The 24,099-nt window shown below is 41.9% G+C and overlaps 1 pseudogene; it reads left to right on the forward strand.

Annotated features, from left to right (window-relative positions):
* The first annotated feature begins 19,636 nt into the window (after positions 1–19,636).
* On the forward strand, positions 19,637–23,293 carry LOC101403033 (serine/threonine-protein kinase MARK2-like; annotated as a pseudogene).
* Positions 23,294–24,099: the final 806 nt, after the last annotated feature.

Below are 24,099 nucleotides of genomic sequence, written 5' to 3' on the forward strand. Positions count from 1 at the left end.
AGATTGTGAGCCTAGGAATGGTCAGAGATAAAACGTAGAGTGAAAGGTCATCGGAATTAAGGAAAGAAAGCTAATTTTCCAGATGCACTTTCTACATGGCATTGCCATCCTGGAGTAGAAAGAGGTCATCCAGAGGTCACCAAGTTTCCCGAGACAGGCAATACGTACAAAGCTCTAGCCACAGAATATGCTGGCTAAGCAGTTTAAGAATTGTCAGAGAAGAAGAAAGTGGATCATGTCTTAAAGTATTCAATAAGTAAATAGAATTGACCAGGAAATCAGGAGAGGACAGTGACGAAGAAGGATAAAGGGTATTTATAGCTGGATGGGCTGAGTTTCAGAGGATCAGAGGCACTTGATTGAAGGTATGACGATAATGATATGGAAGAGACACTAGGCTGCTAGAGAAATGACAACCCTAGCTCCTCCCTCCATTCCCTTTTTGGTCCTTGTCCAAAAGGGCAGAATGGTAGTGCAGAGCACAGGAACACTTCACTTATCATTTAGTTATTTGCAATTCACTTATAAAACTTTTCAAGCCTTACAGAAACAAATCACAAGAACCCAATGTGTTTTTGGATAGCTTAAGCAAGTATTTTTGACTTTCTAGTCACTCATTGCGAATAAGAAAAACATGAACAGTTCTACACTCCTAATGAAGACACAGAGAATTTCTACAATACATTTTATGCCCCCTGGAACCTTTCTGACCAGGGTAAGACATTTTTTGGTAAATGCCAGCACTGTATGGATTCAATTTGGTTTGAGGGGACATTTTAAAAAACCAAGCTCAGCAGGCCAAACCTCACAAAAGGTTTACTTGAAATAATGGCACAGGCCTCCAGTCATCTCATTAATGCCCATGGATGCTTTGTATGCATACGTACTCTGGGATGAGCCCTACAAACAACCATAAACTCCTACCATTAATCTTTGCGCCTGGAACTGCACTTGAAGGGAAAAATAATAAGAAGCTGCTGGTTTTAGAAAACTCAACAAAGCAGGTACATCCAAAGGGAGAACTGATGCTGAATTTGTGAGGCACAGAGCCATTCTCAGATCTGACATAGCCCCAGGGGTATAGGACAAAACAGCTCAGGAGAGAGAATTCTCCCATGGTAATTTTGCATGAATTACACGGCACCTTAAGTGTTCCTAGGGCACCCGGGAAAAAGAATTATGCATGCCTCCCTGATCATTTCAGCCTCATGGCATAAACCAGTGCAAAAGGAGGGCTGCCGTGCAATGCTGTTGGGTCTGGAATGCTTTACAGAGCTTTTATTCCCCAAGAGACTCTAAACGGAGTTGGGGGTGGGGAAAGTTGCTGTACATTAATTGGGAAGTGGTACTAAGAACCAGAATTGGCATGCAGTCCCAGGGTGTTGGAGGAGACAAAGGGTAGGTGGGGAGACGCCTGGGCAGCTAGGGGGAAGAAAGGAGAGTATAAGAGCCAGGATGTCGCGAAGGGTTTGGTTAGTTTTAAGGAGCTCTGAAAGTGGGAGAAGGATGCATCACCAAGGTAGAAAATCACTTAGATGCTAGGAGCAAAGAAAGCATGCAATTCAAAACTGAGAGGAACTATGCCGATGGAGGTAGGAGACAAACTCGGGTGTCCATTCAAAGCATCGTTATGCATGGTGAATAAACATGGAGTCTCTTTTTATTAACTGCTGACTCTGTCATTATTTCAACTCTGTCACTTTCTGTTTAAGCCTCTTTTACTAATACCTGATGTTCAATAGACTTGTCTGTCAAACAATGTATTCAGAGATGATCTATTCATTGGAGCGGTTCGTAACTATTTTAGATTTCTAAGAACCGTGTCTTTTAGATTATATTTTGTGCATTTCCAAATAATTTTCCTTCTCTGTAAAGCTGGAGAAGGTACTAAAAATGCAGCATATGAGAATCTGTTACAATGATAACCAAATCAGACAGCTTCTGTTTGGAGAATAAAGACTCTTTAGAGCAAATTTGGCAAAAAAAAAAAAAAATGAATCTTCATAGATTATTCATTAATATTTATAGAACAAAAAATAAAGTTGAAATTTTTCATGGACATTTTCCAGCAAAATATGGCGTTTTTACCTCACATTGGACTTTTGAAAAATAAAATCAAATAAAAAGATGACACCTGTGAATTTCCACCTTCTTGTTTTGCTTGTGTTTCTCCCTCCTAAAATACTCTCCCCTTTGTTTTTCTATGCATCCAGGTTCTTTAGAGCTCGCTGACTTTTCACCTCTTCTATAAAGTGCTCTTTGTAATCACGGCCTTTAGTGATCCATCACTCTCACAGCATTTATTTTACTGCATAGTCATTTAACGTTTCACAAATAGGTGCTTTGTTTTCATATCTAGAAAAAGCTCTTTGTGGAAAGATAACCCTATAAAATGATGACTATTATTTACCTCTGAATTCCCCTGTCCACTTAGCTTTGCAAATTGGTGGTAGGGAGATAAACTCAATTGGTATTTATTGATTGAATGTAAAAATGTAGTAGCTGGAACTTTAACATAATTTCTTTAACACAGTGTTTATAAACCAAAGTTTCTTCTCTGTCAAGATATATGTTTTTTGTCTGTATGATTCATTTTACTGCCTGTGGTTAAAAAGCCCTCATATTTCTTTTCCCCTGGGGAGGTCACTGAATAATAGAGATTTTAGAGAGTCTTATGACCAGACTGCTCCACATGCCTGTCTCCTCTGCTTTAAATATTGGGAAGGTTTCATGGCACCCACATTACTCCAGAGGCACAACTCTGCACTGCTTTTCACCCCAAGGAACTGAGTGGAGGTGGAGCTGCTCAGAGATGACAGCATTTTTCACTTTGCAGATTTCACCTGTTTCATCACTCATGTGCTGTGGGACAGGTCTTCCTTACCCAAGTATGCAGTTAAAAGATTACATCTACAAGAAAGATATCATCATAACCAAAAAGTATTGACTAAAGTACAGAGACCAAGAAATACACTCTCTTATATCTCTCCTTTTTTGAAGCCACTCTTCTTCCAATTATGCCAATTGCTCCGTCACTGGTAGCCTTCTGTACATTGTTCAAAATAAAAATATAAAAATTAAATCGATTTTAGTGAAAATAGCAAATCTTGCAAAAGATTCAGGATTTCATGAAGTCAATGAAAGTGGTGCTGGAGAAAATATGATTCAATCACTACCTCATATTATATAGAAAAATAAATTCCACTTGGATTAAATATCTGAATTTTCAGTTAAGAAATTTAAGTTAGGAATAGACTATAAGAATATTCTTTTATAATTTGAAGGTGGTAAAGATCTCAGAGAGACAGAGAATCCAGAATCCCAAATAAAGACTAAGATACTTAATCACATGAAAGGATAAATAAATACCACTATGCAGTTAAGGACACAACAAATAAAAATCAGTAGAGCAGGCTAGTAGAGAGGAAGAGTTATTAAAGTTAACTTTATGTAATTTTAGCACCTTCATGCAGTGTTCATGGAGAGAAGCTATTTCCTCCCCTTTCTATAGTCTAGGGAGAAAGACTGCAAAAGATTCACTTATAAAAAAATGTAAGAGTTATCTGCAAAAAGGTAAACATTTAATTCCATAGTCGAATGTCTGCTTGGTCGTTATGCTTGCTAACTTTCATCTGTGTGACTCCTGAAGGAGAACCTGCATTAGGGAGAAATGGTGTGGAGGTATGACCACGGGGAGAGGGAGCAAGGTGGTTCTTCCATTCCTCGTTCTTGAGAGATATGGAAGATGGATTCTGCAAATTGCTGATAGGTACAGAGCTATAGATTGACATGGTTAGATAAGATTGTGGAGGGTGGTATATAGTGTGCTACAGGCTTGCTAGGAATGAGGGCAGCCTAAAGTAGGACAAAAAGACTCACTGCTAAGAGGTCTGTAGGATGATGCTGCTAGCTAGTGATCAGTTAGAGACTGCTGAGTCTTCCCAGGAGCCTCCAATGCATAGGAGACCTGGCCACCACTTTCCCTCATTGAACAAACAGACAATGAGTTAGAGCAGGAATTAGAATCAACCAAGCAGAGTCTTGTAGCCTCTTTACAGTCAGATAAGAAGCATCATTTCCTCTGTACTCTGCAGGGAAACTCAGAGAAAGGGCAGGTGGGTGTTTGAGAGCAGACCCCACCCTCCTTCTCTGCCCCAACCCTCCAGCATCGGTAGACCAGCACCTCTAAGTGTGATAATGGAGAGGAAGGAGAATTTTAAACAAAATATGAGACTGAACTTTCTCAGTGATCAAGACTGAGTCTTAAAAACTGGAAGTAGACTTCCTGATAATTCAGAGTTACCAGAAAGTTATAGAACTGAGCACATATCTCTCACTAAGGGGACCCAGTATCGAGCAGGAAAGATGTGGAGCAAACAGGGCTCAAGCAAACCGAACAAGTCGAGTCTCCTCATTAAACAGATTTACATGTGTCAGAACTTTTTTCTCTATAAGAGAGTTGTTGGGATGTCCATTTAGAGTCTCGAAGAGTAGCTCACCTAGATAGGTAGGTGCAGACACATTAAATCACTTAGGTAGCCTTTCTTGGGATAGGTGAAGCACCGCTTAGAATCCCTGGGGGTAACTTCCCTTAAGAGATTGGGCAGGAAGCCAACTGTCTGGTGGAAAGAGAGTGTAACCAGATCAGGATTTGGAAATCACAAGCTGCCCTTCTCCTTGGATGACCCCCTAGAAAGAAGGATGGTGGTAACTATGAGTTTCTGAGGAGACCCCACCCTCCTGGGGATGGCTGAAGGCCTGGGGAGTGAGGAGCTGAGCACCACATGCCAATTGCAGAATCCCAAGCCCGGGGATATCATGGCAAAGTTTGGCACTGCAGAGAGGTCCTCGTTTCCTCTGAACATGTAGAGGTCTGTGATGGCGTTTGGGCTGGCAAGGAATCATTGCCACTCAGACACCAGTTGCAGCCTTGGGATGTGACAAGCTTGCTGAGCTAATCAGGCCCTAGTTCTTTGCTCACTAGGACTGGCCATTTGACCGACCCCTTACCCACCAGGGAATTGCAGACAGGTTTGTGTGAGATGACTCGAAAGGGACAACGGCTTTCCCACTAAAAAAGCAAGTGAGTGCCCAGCATTTCATTGAACAAACGAAAGAGAGGAAAATGTTTTTGCAGCCTGAATAGGGAAGCAGTTCATAGAAGTTCTGTGTCAGAGCCCAAGACCCGGATTTAGGGATCCTCGTGCGGTATGGCTCTGTCATTGACTAATTAAAATCTCTGAAGTGAGAGTCATTTGAGTTTGAAACAATGGCTATACAGTGTAGATTTTTGGGTTTTTTTGGTGAGGAAGATTGGCCCTGAGCTAACATCTATTGCCAATCTTCCTTTTTTTGCTTGAGGAAGATTGTCGCTGAGCTAACATCTATGCTCATATTCCTCTATTTTGTATGTGGGTCGCTGCCACAGCATGGCTTGATGAGCAGTGTGTAGGTCCATGCACAGGATCCAAACCCGCGAAGCCCAGGCTGCCAAAGTGGAGCACATGAACTTAACCACTGTGCCACCGGGGCCGGCCCCTACGGTGTAGATTTTCAAATACCGTTGGATGATGTTACGCGTGAGTGACACAAAGTCCTTAGAAGATAAAAAGTGGTTGGAAAAGAAGGATAAAGAACTTATTTGAGTTGTTGAAAATAATTTCTCTCATCAACACTTCCCGGGAGATAATGAAGAAAAGGGATGCATGGAGAATTATTTTTAACACTCTTATTCTAGATAATCACCCCAACCCTGGAATGTCCATCAGAAACATGGCTAACACGCAGAGACAGGAGATAGAAAAGGTCATGTCTGTACAGGAAAGATGATGCACCAGAAACCGATGCATCAAGGTGTTTTCAAGCAATAGAATGTCAATCTTGGGAGAAAAGACATTTGAACCTTGGCTGACCCAACCTAACAGAAATCTGCGAGAGTGGCAGTGGGAGGAATGAGAGAATGATAGGGACTAGTGGAACCTCACATGGTCTGCGCTGGAGGTCAGCAAGTTTCCCCAGCCAGGCAACACTTACATAGTTCAGCCACAGAATATGCTGGCTAAGTATTTTAAGAATTGTCAAAGAGGGAAGAAGGCAATGGCCTGTCAAACGCTTGGCTCTGAAAGTTTTAGAAAGTGTTGCCCTCACAGGGCAGGGTGCAGATTGTTCCTCATTGGACTTCTCAGTGAAATGCTGTTGTGCAAGTTTAGGCAGCAAGACTAGCTCCTGAGCTTCCCAGAGTTGAAAGAATTTCTTAGACTATTATCTGTAATTTGGGAGTCAACTTGGCTGTGGCTTAGCAACTCTGAGCATTGTTCACTCACGCACTTAAAAGGTTCTTAATAATTAGCAGACTGGCTGGCCTGCCACAAAAGAGAAGAGTTTCTAGATAATTTCTGGGGATGTAGGGAAACCAAAATGCCCATCTTGTTTTCTTTTGAGGAAGATGGTTATTTTCTTGTAGGCTTGACCTGGGAGATTCCACTGCTAATGATAGCAAAGGTTAGGTAAGCCTAAAAGCTTCAGGAAGGGAGAAGGACGCTAGCAGAGACACCTTGGTTTTGCAAATGACTAGGCTCAGCAATGCCGAGGAACTCTCATCACACAGACCACAGGAAGCTGAAGCAGGGGTGTGTGTTAGGCAGAATGATGGCCTCAAAGATGTCCACCTCATAATCCCCAGAACCTGTGAATGTTACCTTACATGACAAAAGGGACTTGACAGATATGATCAAGTTAAAGATCATGAGAAAGGGAGATTATCTTGGTGGGCCCAATGTAACTGCAAGGGTCCTTATTATAGGGAGGCAGGAGAGTCAGAGTCAGAGAAGGAGATGTGACAGTGGAAGGAGGGGTCAGATTGATGCGGGGCCATGAGCCAAGGTGTATGAGCAGCCTCTAGAAGCTGGAAAAGGCAAGAAAATGGATTATATCCTAGAGTCTCCAAAGTGAAATGCAGCCCTGCTGACCCGTTTAGTACTTCTGACCTCCAGAACTATAAGTTAATAAATTTATGTTGTTTTAGGCTACTAAGTTTGTGGTAATTTGTTAGCAGTAATAGGAAATTAACACAGAGTAGAAGAGATCAGGATGCCCACTGTGTGATCAGAGCTTGGCAGTGAGGGAGGCTGGCCACGTCCATATACCCATCGCCCTTATACTAGGCCACGTCTAGGTGAATTCAAAATGAACCCCACTGCTGATGCCCTGAGTCCTACAGCAGGAGTTGGGGCCCCCCACAGGAGCAAAAGCTGCCCATCTCCAGTGGCTGTTATTGGGCCTTTCACTTGCAGACTAACTCTGACCCTTGCTTAAGAAGGAGAGAGGCCAGAGGCTCACATTGGGCACCAACTTACTCTGTGGGGCACAACCAAATCCTAATATTGGTATATTTAAGTGCAAGGAAGAAGCTCACCCTCAGGTCTTGTGTGGCGTATCAAAAACTTTCTCAATATCACAGAAATCTAAGCAGGAATCAGGGCCCTTCAGAGCTGAAGAAGCCAGAATTGGAGTTGAAGACTGCAGGGAAGGGTCTGCCCCATGAAGAGAGAGGTATAACACCACAAAGCTATCCTGAGAGGTGTCTGGGGAAATTCCACATACCGGGTCAGACACTGCTGTGTCTGTGAGAGGTGCCCTGTGGAGGTGGGCAATGACCTAGTGAATTAACAACCTAGCAGCAGATGGAAATTGTAAACCAAGACTGGCTTCCATGATGAGTCATGCCCAGCCCCCCAGGTTCACCCCCAAAGCCCAGCCCCCATCTTTCCACCACTGAGTCTCCAAAATCTGCTCTGAACTCTGAAAAATTTATCTCTAGGTCAAAGTTTGTTTATCCTATTCAGCAAAACATCACTCCAAAGAAAATAGCACCATTGATTTCCCCTTAGGGACCTCACCCTCACCCCATAGGGCTACCAAAACCCTGACACCCCCCTCCCGCCCCCAGATGTTCCTGGAACAAAGTTGGGGAGATGTTTGTGAAAGAGATTGAGGAAAGAGGGGGAATGAGAAGTCTGGGAATGGGTTTTGTGGAAGAAGAGGCGGTGGGAAATCAGTTTAAAATTTGCTATGTAGTATTTGCTGCCCCATGAAATCTTGAGTAAAATCTGTGCTACTCATGAATGGATTTTGGATTTAGGTTTCTCTTTGGAGGCTATAATAAAATGCTGAGACTTCGTTACATCAGGGTTACAGACATGTTTGCATGGTACAAATATTTAAACTGTAGAGTGTAGCTTGAATAGTTTTTCTCATGCATGATTTAAATGCACACTTGTCATCTCCTCTAAAAATAAAGAAATATTGGCAAATATTTTATTTTTTTAAAGTAATATTCAAATTCCCAGGTCTTGATTTATTTAATTGAATTGAGTAAATATCTATTGAGTACTCAAAAGTAAAAAGTGGTTTTTTTCTCAATTTGTTTTAAGTTGATCACAGCCAGGCTGTGCAAACATAGCGTATTTCACCTGGGCTGTGCGTTTCCCTAGCTAAGGCCACTTTAAAGCTGAGAAGCCAAGATGAGGTCAAGGTCACTTTTGCCTCTCCTTGCATGGATCAGCCTTCTGTAAAAAAAACCTAATGGTCTAGCTAGACCTGTCTCATTTCCTATTTTCAAATTGCAATGCTCACATATGTTTTGGGAGCCTAGGCACACCCACATTAACAACTGAATGAAGCATTTGCTATGTAATCCAACCACCACTAATATTTGAAGTACCAGAGAAGGAAATAGCCACATCGCGTGTAAACTTTGCAACGCCCTCCAGAGGGCAGTTTTCTCACAACAAAATAACTTCCTGGCGCATATTACCCCCAAAATGCCTGTATTTTTATTGTGTACGAAGAGATGCAGAGCACTCCTCAAGGAAAAAGAATAAAGCAGTCTCAGAAAAATCCTGAAATAATAGTGTGATGGAATGCAGTCCATGAATGACAAAAAAAAAAAAAAAAGAAAGAAAGAAAAAGGAAACCCAAACTTTGTTTCCCAGAAATTGACAAACCCCCTCAAAATTCAGGAGTGAAATACCAATGTAAAAATAAATGTATGTAAAAAGTATGCTGTTCCCCCTAAATACTGTAAGCAATCTAGTCCAACCATAGCTGAAAAGCATCAGTTCCTGACAAAGGCAGGGCTCCAGTTTTAAAGAATGATAAATTCAATTGCTAAACATACTTGCCTGTGAGACTGAAAACAGAGCAGGAACACACAGGGGCGTGCATCCCACAGAATGGGCCAACTGAGCTGTATAAACTACAAGAGGCTGGGTTTAAATAATTCACGGTTGAGTCCAAGCAGACAAAATGCTGGGAGTTCCAATTTGTTCTTGGGAGGAGATCTCAAATGATCCACGCAGCAGCCCAGGTCAGGCAGCAGCATCTTAGTTTGTAACCACTGAGGAGGAAAGCCTCCAAGAATAATGCTGACAGAAACGGAAAGTTTATAAAAGAGAAATGTAACATGATGTGGCCACAGTTATTTGTTGCTTTCCCCGCCATCATCTACCACCATATCCAGCTGGCAGCCAGAGCCCTTGAACCATCTCTAGATGGGAATGTCAGAATAACCTGGAAGCTTTTACTCAGCAAACGGTTTTTCAGCCTCTTCTGTGTGGAAGGAACTTTGGTGGATCTTCTGGGTGTGGAAAGTGAGGTTCTGAACGTGCGTATGAGACACGGTGCTTACTCTCAAGGAATTTATAAGACCAGACATGTACACACACACACACACGCACGCGCACACTCACACATACACACACACAAGTAGTTACTATAAAACAGAGCCCATTCAGAGACATAGATGAAGGAAAAACCCAGTGCTGTGTGAATTCAGGAAAGTTTTAGTCTCTCCGGGCAAAATTCCACTCTCTTCTAAATTCCCAGAGCACTCTGCCTGTCTTAGAACTCTTGACTTGGAAGAGAAGTAACGGCGATGGCCTCATGTAACAGAGGACAAATGTGTGGAAAATACTGAAAATAGATTCAGAAATAAATATCATCAATTTTAGTTTAACAAAACATTTATCAATGTTTTGATAATCAGGCACTGCCCCAGGCTCTGAGTACAAGAGTTTCTTTGGGCATCCTGTGATATAGCCTTCTAATAAAATGTAACTTGAATGAATCCCAAATTAGAAATGGGAATATGAGTAGATGGCAGACAGTATTCGTTCTATAAAGAGAAAGTAGAGTTTCCTTTCTACCAGGGCTAAGACCTTACTGTACCATGGAAGCCTCAGGATGACTCTTCCAGGCTGAGATCCCCACTGTCTTTTTTTTTTTTTATAATTTTATTTATTTAATTTCCCCCCCAAAGCCCCAGTAGATAGCTGTATGTCATAGCTGCACATCCTTCTAGTTGCTGCATGTGGGACACGGCCTCAGCATGGCCGGAGAAGCAGTGCGTCGGTGCACGCCCAGGATCCGAACCTGGGCTGCCAGCAGCGGAGTGCGCGCACTTAACCGCTATGCCACAGGGCCGGCCCTCCCCCCTGTTTTAAAGCCTGAAAAAATCAGGAATGGTGGTCTGATATTGATTTTCTGTATTTCAAAATGTCTAAAAGGGATTGTACATGTATCTACCACCACAGGTCTTCACAGATAAGCTTTGCTTTGCTTGGAGTCTAATCAAGTTTGGGAAATAACACTGGTTATCTCATGCTGATCAGCAGATCCAAGGAGAGCCATATAAGGTGGAAATGAATTATTACCAAAAGCAGCTTGGTTCACTAAATATTTCAACCACCATTGGTATCTGAAGTCATATCTAAATGGAGAATAGGTGAGGGGACCTACAGGAATGTAGGTCTAGGAGAGACTGTATTACTTTCCTGTGGCTGCTGTAACAAATTACCACAAAGTTGATGGCTTAAAACAACAGAAGTTTATTTTGTCACCATTCTGGAGGCCAGAAGTCTGAAATCAAGGTGTGGGTAGGACTACATTCTCCAGAGGCTCTAGGGGAGAATCTTTCTTTGCTCTTCCAACTTCTAGTGGCTGTCGGCATTCCTTGGGTAGTGGCTGGGTAACTCTAATCTCTGCCTCCGTCTTCACATGGCCCTCTCCTCTGTGTGTCTCCTCTTCTGCTTCTTACAAAGATGCTTGTCATTGGATTTGGGACACACCTAGATAATCGATCATGATCTCATCTTGGGATGGTAATGTAATTACATCTGCAAAGATCTTTTTTCAAATAAGGTCACATTCACGGTTCTGGAGGTTAGGATGTGAACATGTCTTTCAGGGGCCCACCATTCAACCCTCTACAGGGAGCAGAGATCCTTGTGGGGAATAACTCATCCTATGGAAAAGAATAATTCAAGCTTCTAAGTTTGGCCTCAGGACATTGGTCAGAAGTATAGGATATTTAATAAAAACAAGCTGTATACTGATTTAATTAATCATTAAAATTTTTGTAATGACATTTGAGAAACTGGTTAAATGGAACAACTAAAGGGCATTGTGCCCCCTCAGGTTGCTAAAGCTTGGAGTCTGTTGGCTCACAGCTTAGAGACAGACAGGGAGAACCTGTCACAGCATCTTTGTATTCTCAGGGTCTAGCTCAGATCCGAACACATAAAAGTGGTAGGTGAATAAATTAGTGAGTGATCAAAACATAGATCCTAAACTTAGCACTATCTTCAGGCAGTATAGGAACCAGAGCCATTGGAAAGGAGTAAATGATGGAATGAATGGAAAATTCCTGAAACCAGCCATTATTAATGATGGATTTCCTGTAGTCTTCTATGCATGGAGAGTCAAGTTCTGTATCTTATTTCTTGGGAATGTCCCAGTGTGATACATTATCATTGTCATGTATTGGAGAAGAGAACACATCACTGGAAGACAGGTGACGAGGGATCTAGTTACACGCATTTCTAGTCATGCCACCTTGAGAAAGCCAGTTGTCCTCCACTGTCCTCACAAGTCAATGGATGGGTCTCAGTCCATACCCAGAGCAAGCATACCTGAGACCTCCCACCTGTAAGTTCTAGCAGCAGAGCCACAGTACTACCTTTCCTGCAGTGGGTCCAGGAGTTTTCAGGGGCTTCTGATGGAATGAGGCCAGAATCTGTCCTAGCTCTGTCTTAACTCTCTTTGCTAACCATGGAGAAGAGTTCAGGCAGCTTGGTAGACTCTATGCTGACAAGTTGTGTCTATATAAATTTCTCTCCAACCCTTGCAGTGGGCAGAGTTGGGACATTTCTCTCTCGCAGTGCCCATGGGGAGGGCTGGCATTGTTGACCTTCAGATGGGGAGCAGAACCCTGTGGTAGACACTGGGTCTTCTTTTCTGAGTGTCCCCCAAAGCAACACCTGCTTGTAGCATTTCTTTGTTCGATTCACCTGCACAGCCATGTTCCAACATGCAGAGTGGGACAAGATATCAGAATTGGTGTCACCAACAGACCTAGAATCACTTCCTTTTACTTTTCCCTGGCAATATCCCTAGACACCATAGAGTTTTCACATTGAGTCCTTAGAACACAAAACGGTTGGTTGTATTCTTTTCCTCAAGTAGTGGGCTACGCACTCTGTATTTACTCTTCCAAGTTGGGCTGGCATATGGTGATGTGGAATACCATTTGTTTAAACACTGGAATACTTCCACGTTGGTTAGTCCATGTGGCTTCTGCCTCATGTTTCCCTATCCCTGGCTGCTCCAGGCCCCCTCATTCCCTTCAGAGCTGCCCATTATTCAGTAGCTAAAATTTAGTGCCCAGCACAGCAGGTGTCCAGAACCCTGCTCCAGGTGTGTGGCCAATGTCCATTCTGCCTGGTCAGTGCTTGTACTGCAGACCTCTGTGCCTGTGACCTCTGGGCACTCTCTCCTCCCTAGCTTCCAAGGGGAGCTGGAGCTGTTCTCTGCAATCCAACGTGGTTTTCTGGCACCTTCCTTGCTGAAGAAGAAAGGAAAAGAAAATACAGGTTAAATTACTGTTGGGACTCTGCTATCCCCATTTAAGTCATTTGTCCACTTCTGATCTCAGATTCTTCATCTGTGAAGTCCGGGAGTTGAGCTATGATCTCTAAGCTCCTCCCAACTCTGAAATTCTATGATTCCATACTATTTCTAGAAAACATTTGTCCTAAAAATGTTAATAAATGATGGATCAATAATCGGTCTAAAAGGAAAGCTGGCTTTAATTGACTTCTATAATACAGCCATAAAACCAGTGAGTGATGGAATTCTGAACCGGTAGGTATGAGACTGATTCAGGGTATTAATTCGCCATTTTATGGACTGTTCCAAAGAACAGGAGTAAAGTAGCTGGTTAAAGAAATACTTCTTATTTACACCATACCATGCCTTTCAGCAGGGGGTTGTAGAGTCAAGGCCTGGTGGGAAAAGCATTAACAGACAGAGAATGTCCTTGAGTGGTACTGCTCTGATGGTTATTTGTTTGACAGTTTCTAGACTCCACGACACTTCACTGCTTTCTCTTATTTACCCATACCCCAAATTACTTGATCACAATGTGTCTAAGTGACAAATAAAGAGAGGCTTCATCAGGAAGGAAAAAAATTAATGGGCTTGGAGAATTGAATCTCCATACAATCTGTAGCTCTCCTCACGTCTGGAACAGTTCTAGCTTATACAAAAGCCTGTGCTCTGACCTCAAAACATCAACTGTTCTTGGAAATGGGAAACCTATTAGCATAGTTCATGGTTGCTGTTTCCATTTAAAGGGCTCCGACTGAGATGCCAGTGATCCAGAAATTTCTATCATTTTACTGGTGCAGAGTGACATGGAAAAGAAAAAGAAGCAAAACTTTTGATAAAAACAAATGCTTCCCCTATGTAATCCTCTCTTCTTAATTTTGCAATTCTCTAGTCCGCCTGCAAACAGATAAGTAAGTTCATGGCATTTACTGTACAAAGATTCCAAATGTTCATTGTGGTGATGGTTTTTCATTATGAAAAAAGAAGAACAGGGAAAATATGTCCATATCTTGTCATTGCTAACAGAGGTTGCCCTTGTAGTTATTTCCAAGTTGGAATATGACGGACAGTTAATTGAATCAAAATATTTGCTGACCCATATTTGTTTCTAATGTATGATTAGTAGACAATGGGCTTGAGTTCTTTTTTTTTTTTTTGGTTTAAACTGCTTGTCAGGCAGTATGTTTAATGATTATCCATGTTCTTTAGTCCTAACAATAACCCCATGATGTAGATACTACTATTGACATTCCCATTTTACAGAAAAGATAACTGAGGCTCAGAGATATTAAAAAACTTTCCCAAGGTCTCACATTTAGGAAACAGTTGAAATAGGTATTTAATCCCAGGATTGCTTAACATCAAAGACACTTTTTTTTTTTTTTTTAAACCTCACTAACTGATTGTTTTATTTTCTTTTTTTTCATTGCATTATTTATTTATTTATTTAAAATTTTTTGTTTATTGCAGTAACATTGGTTTATAACATTGTAAAAATTTCAGGTGTACATCATTATACTTCTATTTCTGCATAGATTACATCATGTTCACCACCAAAATACTAATTACAACCCATCACCACACACATGTACCGAATTATCCCTTCCACCCTCCTCCCTTCCCCCTTCCCCTCTGGTAACCACCAATCAAATCTCTGTCCCTATGTGTTTGTTTATTGTTGTTATTATCTACTACTTAATGAAGGAAATCATACGGTATTTGACCTTCTCCCTCTGACTTATTTCACTTTGCATTATACCCTCAGTGTCCATCCATGTTGTCACAAATGGCTGGATTTCATCGTTTCTTATGGCTGAGTAGTATTCCATTGTGTATATATATGACATCTTCTTTATCCATTCGTCCCTTGATGGGCACTTAGGTTGCTTCCAAGTCTTGGCTATTGTGAATAATGCTGCAATGAACACAGGGGTGCATGTACCTTTACAAATTGGTGTTTTCAATTTCTATGGATAAATACCCAACAGTGGAATAGCTGGATCATATGGTAGTTCTATCCTTGATTTTTTGAGGAATCTCCATACTGTTTTCCATAGTGGCTGCTCCAGTTTGCACTCCCACCAACAGTGTATGAGAGTTCCCTTCTCTCCACATCCTCTCCAACACATGTTGTTTCTTGTCTTGTTAATTATAGCCATTCTGATGGGCGTGAGGTGATATCTCATTGTAGTTTTGATTTGCATTTCCCTGATAGTTAGTGATTTTGAACATCTTTTCATGTGTCTGTTGGCCATCTGTATATCTTCTTTGGAGAAATGTCTGTTCAGGTCTTTTGCCCATTTTTTAATTGGATTGGTAGTTTTTTTGTTGTTGAGATGCATGAGTTCTTTATATATTTTGGAGATTAACCCCTTATCAGAAGTATGGTTTGCAAATATCTTCTCCCAATTGTTAGGTTGTCTTTTTGTTTTGTTGATAGTTTCCTTTGCTGTGCAGAAGCTTTTTAGTTTGATGTAGTCCCATTTGTTTATTTTTTCTATTGTTTCTCTTGCCCGGTCAGACATGGTGCTTGAAAAGATGTTGCTAAGACCGATGTCGAAGAGCGTACTGCCTATGTTTGCTTCTAGAATTTTCACAGTTTCACGTCTTACATTCAAGTCTTTAATCCATTTGGAGTTAATTTTTGTGTATGGTGTAAGGTAAGGGTCTACTTTCATTTTTTTGCATGTGGCTATCCAGTTTTCCCAACACCATTTGTTGAAGAGACTTTCTTTTCCCCATTGTATGTTCTTGGCTCCTTTGTCCAAGATTAGCTGTCCATAGATGTGTGGGTTTATTTCTGGGCTTTTGATTCTATTCCATTGATCTGTCTGTCTGTTTTTGTGCCAGTACCATGCTGTTTTGGTTACTATAGCTTTGTAGTATATTTTGAAATCAGGGAGTGTGATACCTCCAGCTTTGTTCTTTTTTCTCAGGATTCCTTTAGCTATTCAGGGTCTTTTGTTGTTCCACACAAATTTTAGGATTCTTTGTTCTATTTCTGTGAAAAATGTTGTTGGAACTTTGATAGGGGTTGCATTGAATCTATAGATTGCTTTAGGAAGTATGGACATCTTAACTATGTTAATTCTTCCAATCCAAGAGCCCGGAACATCTTTCCATTTCTTTGTGTCTTCTTCAATTTCTTTCAGAAATGTTTTGTAGTTTTTGGTGTACAGATCTTTCACCTCTTTGGTTAAGTTTATTCCTCGGTATTTTATTCTTTTTGTTGCAATTGTAAATGGGATGGTATTCTTAATTTCTCTTTCTGCTACTTCGTTGTTAGTGTACAAAAATGCAACTGATTTTTGTATGTTGATTTTGTATCCTGCAACTTTACCATGTTCGTTTATTACTTCTAAAAGTTTTCTGGTGGGTTCTTTAGGGTTTTCTATATATAAAATCATGTCATCTACAAATAGTGACTGTTTCACTTCTTCCTTTCCAATTTGGATCCAATGGGCTTGAGTTCTTAACATCATTAATACTTTAAAAAACAACTGGATAAACGTAGAGGGATTAGAGGATTTGGGCTGTGTTATAAATAAAAATTCACTTGGATTGGGTATTTCACACTTTCTCAAACAAACTAGTCTGATTTTCCCATAACCTCTGCTGGGTTCTGTTGAGCAAGGGTGTTGTCAGAATTACTTCGTGTAGAACAATGCTGGCAGCTGCCAAGTGCTCAACAGTCGTCAAAAAAACAAATAAGATGCTTATTCGTATTTAAAAATGGATACCAAATAACACAGACCAGATGAAAGTGGCATTTTACTGAACAATAGCACAATAGCATCTGGAATGTTTTCTCCATTTTTGGTAGGCTCACTTTGGGGTGGAGAAAGCTGAGGCTGAAGAAGTGCAGAAAAAAAATGATAGGGTTGTTACAAAGCAATATGTGTTCTGTACTAGTTTGCTTCAAATCTGATGTTCAGCTAATAATTCTGCAGTCTCATGGGGAATGTGCCATTTTTCTTTTTCTTGTTAGGTAATTCTCGGTACTATTCCCAAATGGTAGAGTTATGATATTTTAGATATCTGGCACCCAGTTATTTTTCACCTCTTTCCTGCCTAGGATAGAGCAGTGTTTGACTTGCAAAGGGTTAAACCAACTCATAGACATATTCTGTAGTAATCCTGTAGCACTGAGCTCAGACACAAGAGAGAGGGAGATGTGTCTTCTAGTTTCAGGAAAGAGTGCATAGGACGTCTCACGCAGGGTGAGAGAGGGAAGTATCATCTTTTGTACTTCTTTTATCATCTTTTGTGCATTCCTTTGTACTTTTGTAAATCTCTCAGCCACAAAAGGCCTGAGACAAAAGGACAGGAAAGTTTTGTTTGAGGAGAAAATCTGAAAACTGTTTGGATCCTGTAGTTAGGCTAAGGAAATGGTCTTGGGCAGTAAGGAATGAGGGATCTGGGGAGTAGAATTCTAAAGAGCAGAAAGAGGCACCAGGAGACTCTGATGACACACATTGTCTTAGGTCTGGTCCACAGAAGCAGCCCCTGCGGGGACTGCATTATGATATTCATCGGCCCTAGCCACCTTGATTCACAATAGGCTGATGAAACAATCTGCTTTTCTGAAAAGCCAAGTTGTGTAGAACTGACTAAAAACAAAAAGGACAGTAAGAAATAAGACTCAGAGAATAGGGATGAAAATGAGAAAGAATGCTGGCCACATAGTGTGGCAATATGGATAATAAGAACTTGAGTTGGGTGATGCACAGCAGACACCACGATGATAATGGGAAACTGGGGTGAGTGAGGCGCAGTGGACCCCATGATGATGATGATGGGAACCTGGGTGGGTGCTGCACAGTGGACCCTATGATGATGATGGGCACCTGGCTGGGTGATGCACAGTGGACCCCATGATGATGATGATGGGAACCTGGGTGGATGATGCACAGCAGACCCCTTGATAGTGATGGGAACCGGGGTGGGTGATGCACAGTAAACCTCCATGATGATGATGGGCACCTGGGTGGGTGATGCACAGCAGACCCCATAATGATGAGGGTCAGATGAAGTCCACAGAAAGTACTCAAGCCAGAGAGTATTTTTAATGGAGCATGGGGAGCGTGCAGGCATCTGAACTTTAATATTATATTCCTCTTTTTGTATATGGGTGTTGGAGTGTGGGAAGGGATGTGTTGAAGGAATTGGTCCCTTCTGCTGCACTTAAGGATTCTTCATGATACGTTTCACTGACAAGCCATGGCATTTCACCTGTAGGTGCATATGTTCTAGCATGGGGCCCATCTAGACTACGTGCTTGAGTATCTGAATTCAGCACTGCACGTTAAAAAACTGAACACCAGCACACTGTAATAGAGAACTGTGGTCTAGTCAGCAGTTCAGGCCATCTCAGAACAGACATAGGTGAGGATAGGATGTGCATCAGTGAGACCAGGTGGCTTGCCCATCATTAGATGGCCAATTAGTGGGCAGTGAGGAATGAAATTCCAAGTGTCCTTGTTCCAAGTCCAAGATTCTTTCTTCCACACTTCACTTGTTATTTTTAGCTTCTATTTGTTTGTTTAAGAGGGTTTCTGGCTCCACAAATTGTATGAAATTAATCTACTTCTGAGAGTAACCCTTGTAGTGTTTGAGATTTGAGGTAAAATTGTTGTATTCATTTTAGATATAGATATGGATATTATTTTAGATATAGACGATAAGCTGCATGATAGTAAAGACTTTGAGAGTTTTGTTCACTGCTATGCCCCGTTGGCTAGAAAAGTACCAGGCACATGGTAGGTGGCTGAAAAAATATTATTTGTCATTCAATGAATATAAAGATATCTTTCAAAAGATAATACTTTCTGCAAAATTGTATTGATTACTTTCTCATTCCAAATTATTAGCCAAAGCGGATCTTGCAGCTAAAGACATTGCAAACGTATGTTAAAATATGTTAAAGAAATGGGCAAATGGAAGGAAAAAAGTCTATTAGTTTTATTCTTCTATGACTTCATAGTGGCTTTTCTAGTTTACTCCAAATATTCTACCCCTGTGCTAAATCCAACTCATTAAAAAAAAAAATCACTCTCTTTGGGCTAAAATGAATGGGACGTATGAACCCCAAAGTGTGTGTACTTTTAAAAAATTTCAAGACACCGAGTCAGAGTTGAAATTTTTCAGGTTACTATATCTCCCAACTTAAATCCATTGTTTGCATTTGTTCATGTTCTTATTTCGATTTGTTATGTACATCATTTCTTCTCCTTTTTGGTATAACTTTTAGCTGTATCAATATGCTGCCAAAAATCAAATAAAAAGTTCATTACTTTAGGCCGTGGAATACTAAATGAAACAAGTTATCATTTGTCCCTAATAGCTAAAACAGAGATGAAATAGATAGAATTTTACCATTAAAATTGCTCTATTGTACAGTAACTCACTCATTCAACATTTAGTGCACACCTACCATATGTGTGCGTGTGCCACGCAGTATTCTAGGGTTAAGGATAAAACAGTGTATGAAACTGACAAAAATCCTTGCCATCATGAAACTTATATTCTGGTTAATTGTGTTTCCATAGCTTTATCAGAGATAGAAAAATATTCAGTGAATTTAATATTTTCTAGAAGAGGGGTCACCAAACTTTTTCTCTAAAAGGCCAGATAATAAATATATTAGGTTTTGTGGGCTTTTGACTCACCCTGAGTTTCAGCAAGTGTTAGAATGCAGAGCAGTCCCTTCTTAACAGCTTCTCCTGAGAATCAGCTGGCCATGAAGGAAAATGGTTCCTACGTGAGTCCCATCACTCCATGAGCTCATCTCACTTGCCCACACCCCATTCTTTCTAGACTTGTTGACTCCTCCATGTAAAAGGCAAGCCCTTTCAGCCTGACCTTCAAGATACTTCGAGATTTTATATTGCAACAGTCCTCTCCCCCTACCGCAATCGTCTTTTGAATAGAGTCCCTCCTTACCTAAATCCAAATTTGTTTTTCATTTGACAGGTTGCTGGCTTAAAAAAGCGGAGATGAGAAGACTTTCTCAAACCACAGCTGCAACCTCCACATTTAACTGACATATCAGCGAGTTCTCTGACCTGTGGAAGGGAAGAATTTATGCCAAAGAAACTGGGCCAAACTGCAAATAAGAAATGAAAATATGCCAAAAGCTATGTTCCCTTCAGCTTTATAAATGTTAACTATGTACCTTATTGAGCCTTATGCAACAACCTGTTTGTATACTATTATGGTGCTAGTTAAGTTGCAGTGTAATTTTGAGACCAATCATTTAGAATTTAAAGAAAAAGTAATTGAATAATTTAAGTGTAGTCGTGATGAGCTCTTTTAAAGCCAAAAATCGTTATGGCTGTTCAAATTAGAAATAAAAAAGCCATTGAAGCATCCTACAGGTTTTAATTTTTAAGATAGATGTTGTTAGCTATTATGTAAAACAAAACAACAACAAACCCAAAAAACTCGCTGGGTTCCTCAATAATTTTTAAGAGTGTAAATGGTTCTTGAGGTCAAAAAGTGAGAGAAAACCACTATTGTAGATAAAACTGGGTTGATTGTCCTCAGTCCTATTTAGTTGAATTTTTGATATCACCTCATAAGGAGTCATTGCTTGGTTGGGCTTCAGGAAGGAGCCACTGCCTAGCTGTGCATCCTTCTAGCTCAAGAAGCTGGTTGTCACTTATCTGAAGGATTTTACCAAAGTTCACTTGTTTCTTCCTTTGACTACATCATGTTGACATTGGGGGTAGGGGTGGGGGTTTAGTCTGTTTTTTATTTTTTAATTGTTTTCTTTATTCTTTCTTTTCTAATTTTTGTCTGTCTTTATTCTTTTATTTTTCTCAATTTTTTCATTTATACTTTTTATTTCTCATTTTTCTTCTCTCTCCATTTTATTTCACATTTTTCTTTTCTTTTTTTTTTTTTTGTTTTTGCTTAGGAAGATTCCCCCTGAACTAACATCTGTACCAATCTTCCTCTATTTTTCACTATGTGGGCTGCCAGCACAGCATGGCTGCTAACAGAACGGTGTAGGTCTGCGCCCAGGAACTGAACCCGGGCTGCCAAAGTGGAGTGCACTGAACTTAACCACGAGGTCACCGGGGCTGGCCCCTTTTTCTTCTTCTTTATGCCTTTTCTTTTTTAGGTCGTTCTTTTATTTTTTAATTTCTTAACTTTTTGTTTCTTTTCTTTTTTCTCATACTTCATTCCCTCCTTTTCATTCTCATTTTTTCATTTCCTTTATTCTATTTTCTCATTTTCCTTTCTTAATTTTTCTCATTTTCTCTTTTTTACATAGTTTGATAGAATTGTTTTGGCACTTTTATTTTTGTCTGCTTTTGTGTTTTGAAGTCATTACAAAGATAAGTTCATGAAGTGAACTTCCTTTGAAAGTGATTCTCTTTTGAGGTGATTTGGACCAAGCCTCTTACCAGCTTTTCCCATTTTAAGCCCACCCTGGGACACATTGACTCAAGCCCAGCAGTAAGCCCTATGCGCTGTGGGGCCGCAACGCAGCCACCTCTGCTGACGGGCAGTTCCTGACACCATCAGCACAGGTCAACTAGCCAGGATGAAGCTGGCCTCAAACATTCTGACAAGAAAAGGGATAGACATGAAGGTCATTGAGAGAAATAAAAATTATGAAAGCAGTGAATCAGCCCAACATGGTCAAAGTCTTTGAAATGACTGAGACTGAGAGAATACTCCATCTTGTCGTGGAGTATGCCAATGGAGTAGAGCTGTTTGAGTACCTGGTGCCTCATGGAAGCATGAAACAAAAAGAGGCTGGAGTCAAATTCTACCAGATAGGGTCTGCTGTGCAGTACTGGCAGCAGAAATTTATTGTTCAGAGAGACTTAAAGGCAGAAAACCTGCTCTTGGGTGCTGAGGTGAATATCAGGATGGCAGCCTTTGGCTTCAGCAACAAACTCGTCTTTGGTAAAAAGCTGGTTTTTTACCACCTTCTGTGGTAGTCCCCCTTTTGCTGCCCCAGAACTCCTGCAGGGTGAAAATGTGGTGGACCTGAGGGCCGGAGCATGGGAGTCCTGCTGTATACACTGGTCAGCAGAGCCATGCCTTTTGATGGACAGAACCTCAAGGAGCTATGGGGGAAGATACTGAGGGCACCATAAAAACCTACACAAGAAATTTCTCCTTCTCAATCCCAGCACGTTAAGGCAAATCATGAAACTGACAGAGGGATGCGCTTCACGAAGATGATGAATGAAGCCTTATGTGGAGCAACTCCCTGACTACAAGGACCCTTTGTGGACAGAGTTGATGGTGTCCATGTGTTATACATGGGAAGAGATCCAGGACTTGCTGGTGGGTGGGCCAGAAAAACAGGATAACAGCTACCTGTCTGCTCCTGGGCTTTAAGAGCTTGAAGCTGGAGAGCAACATCATTATCTTGAAGCCCGTCTTCAGCTGGGCTGACCTATAGCATTTTCCCCATCCTACAAAGTTCAGCACAGCATGTCTGCCAACCTCAAGCAGCAGCACTTCAGCACTCACGCTGCCCTGCCATTCCCATAAGCTCTGCTCTAAGAAGACTCAGAGTAACGGCACAGAAAATGAACAGCCTGAAGAGGACCAGAGTCAGGGTGAAAAAATGCCTTCCTCCTGGAGAGGAGGATCACCTCTGTCCCCTCCACAAACACTGTTCTCTCAACCAACACAAATCAAAGCAGGAATTCCCCACTGTGGAGAACTGCTCTTACAAACCTGCCTTGGCCAGGCATCCACCCAGAATAGCCAAGACAGCCTAACCATGCCAGGGGACCTCTGTCTGTACACCTTCTCCTTGCACTGCTGTATCCTGCGGGCCTCCCCTCAGCAGAAATCTATGTGGGCTGTGGTGCACTGCAATTAGGACTTTGGATCCCCCCAAGGGAAAGTGGCTGAGAGGTGCCACAGCCCAGCATGGCCTTCAAGTGAGTCTCTGTCTCTTCCCACGATCCTCAACATCAGGACAGTCATGGAGTCTCAGCTGAACGAATTTCCTCCTCATTCCAGTTGCAACATCTTCCATACTGGATAACTCTGGCAAGTGTGGAACCAACAGAATTTTCTCTAAGGCATGACCCTGTCCTCTCCCTCTGCCTACAGTCAGGGCCAGCTGGAGGCACCGGGGGGTATCTCTGGCAAGGTCACCTTTAAGTTTGCCTACAACAATCTGTCTTTTAGGTATGCTAGAAGGAACCTGGATGAACCTGAAAGCAAAGACCCAGTGGAGATGCCCAGGCCTCCTGTGGTGGACAGCAGAGGAGATGATGAAGAAAAGGAGGCCATATTCACTATGCTTCCCATGGAAGTGGAAGACCATTCACTCCATGGAGCCCAAGGGGATGATGTTGGAGGTCCATGAGTTATGGACACCAGCGTGTGTGGCCGCCTGGTGTGGAGGTCTCTCAGGGGACATTGGGCACCTCCCTGGCCTTGGAAATCATTGCCTCCAAACTAACCAACTAGCTGAAGCTTAACAGGCTGCCAGGAGCCAGGGGAGGAGAGGGAGACAGGCGCCTTGGCCCCACCTGGATGAGACTGCAGAGACTGGTTTGAACCTGGTGTCACTGTTGCTGGCCCTTCTCCTCTCCCTGGCCCTTCTCTGATTTTTCTTCTGTGTTGTGAGGCGCATGAGATAGGTTTTTCCCACATCTGGAAATTCCCTCTTCCTCTTCTCCTGAGAGGAGGCACAGGAAAGGGAGGGAGGGGTCAGCGCTCCCCCTCGGTGCTCTGGTTGCAAGGAGTATGTCACCTAAACTAAGACTTTGTTTATCACCAAAATGAACAAAAAAAAGGAAACAGTCCCCTGGGACACCCTTCCTCTCTGCTCATTGGGACAGTCAAGTCTGGGTCTGTGGGTTTCTCAGGAGGGTGGCTGGGACTACAACATTCTCAGACAAGGGCAGTGAGTTCCGCATCAGTGCCTTGACCAAGTCCACTTCAGGTTCCTACCCTCTCGTCCCCTCCTCCCTTCCAGGCCAACCATGACAGGCGGCCTTCAGGGGCTTGAGGCCTGGGCAGCTGGGGCTGGGAGCCGTGGGGCTGCTCTGGGTTGCCGAGGTGAGGGTGGGGTCACTGCCATTCCTCCTTCCCCAGAGCTGGACATTCTTTTCCACAAGCTGCTGTGAGACATCTGTTCCCTTCCTCAAAAGTGGGTGCCATCTCTCC

This window comes from Ceratotherium simum, chromosome 18, assembly GCF_057802395.1.
Source record: "Ceratotherium simum simum isolate JZ-2026a chromosome 18, ASM5780239v1, whole genome shotgun sequence".
NCBI lineage: Eukaryota > Metazoa > Chordata > Mammalia > Perissodactyla > Rhinocerotidae > Ceratotherium > Ceratotherium simum.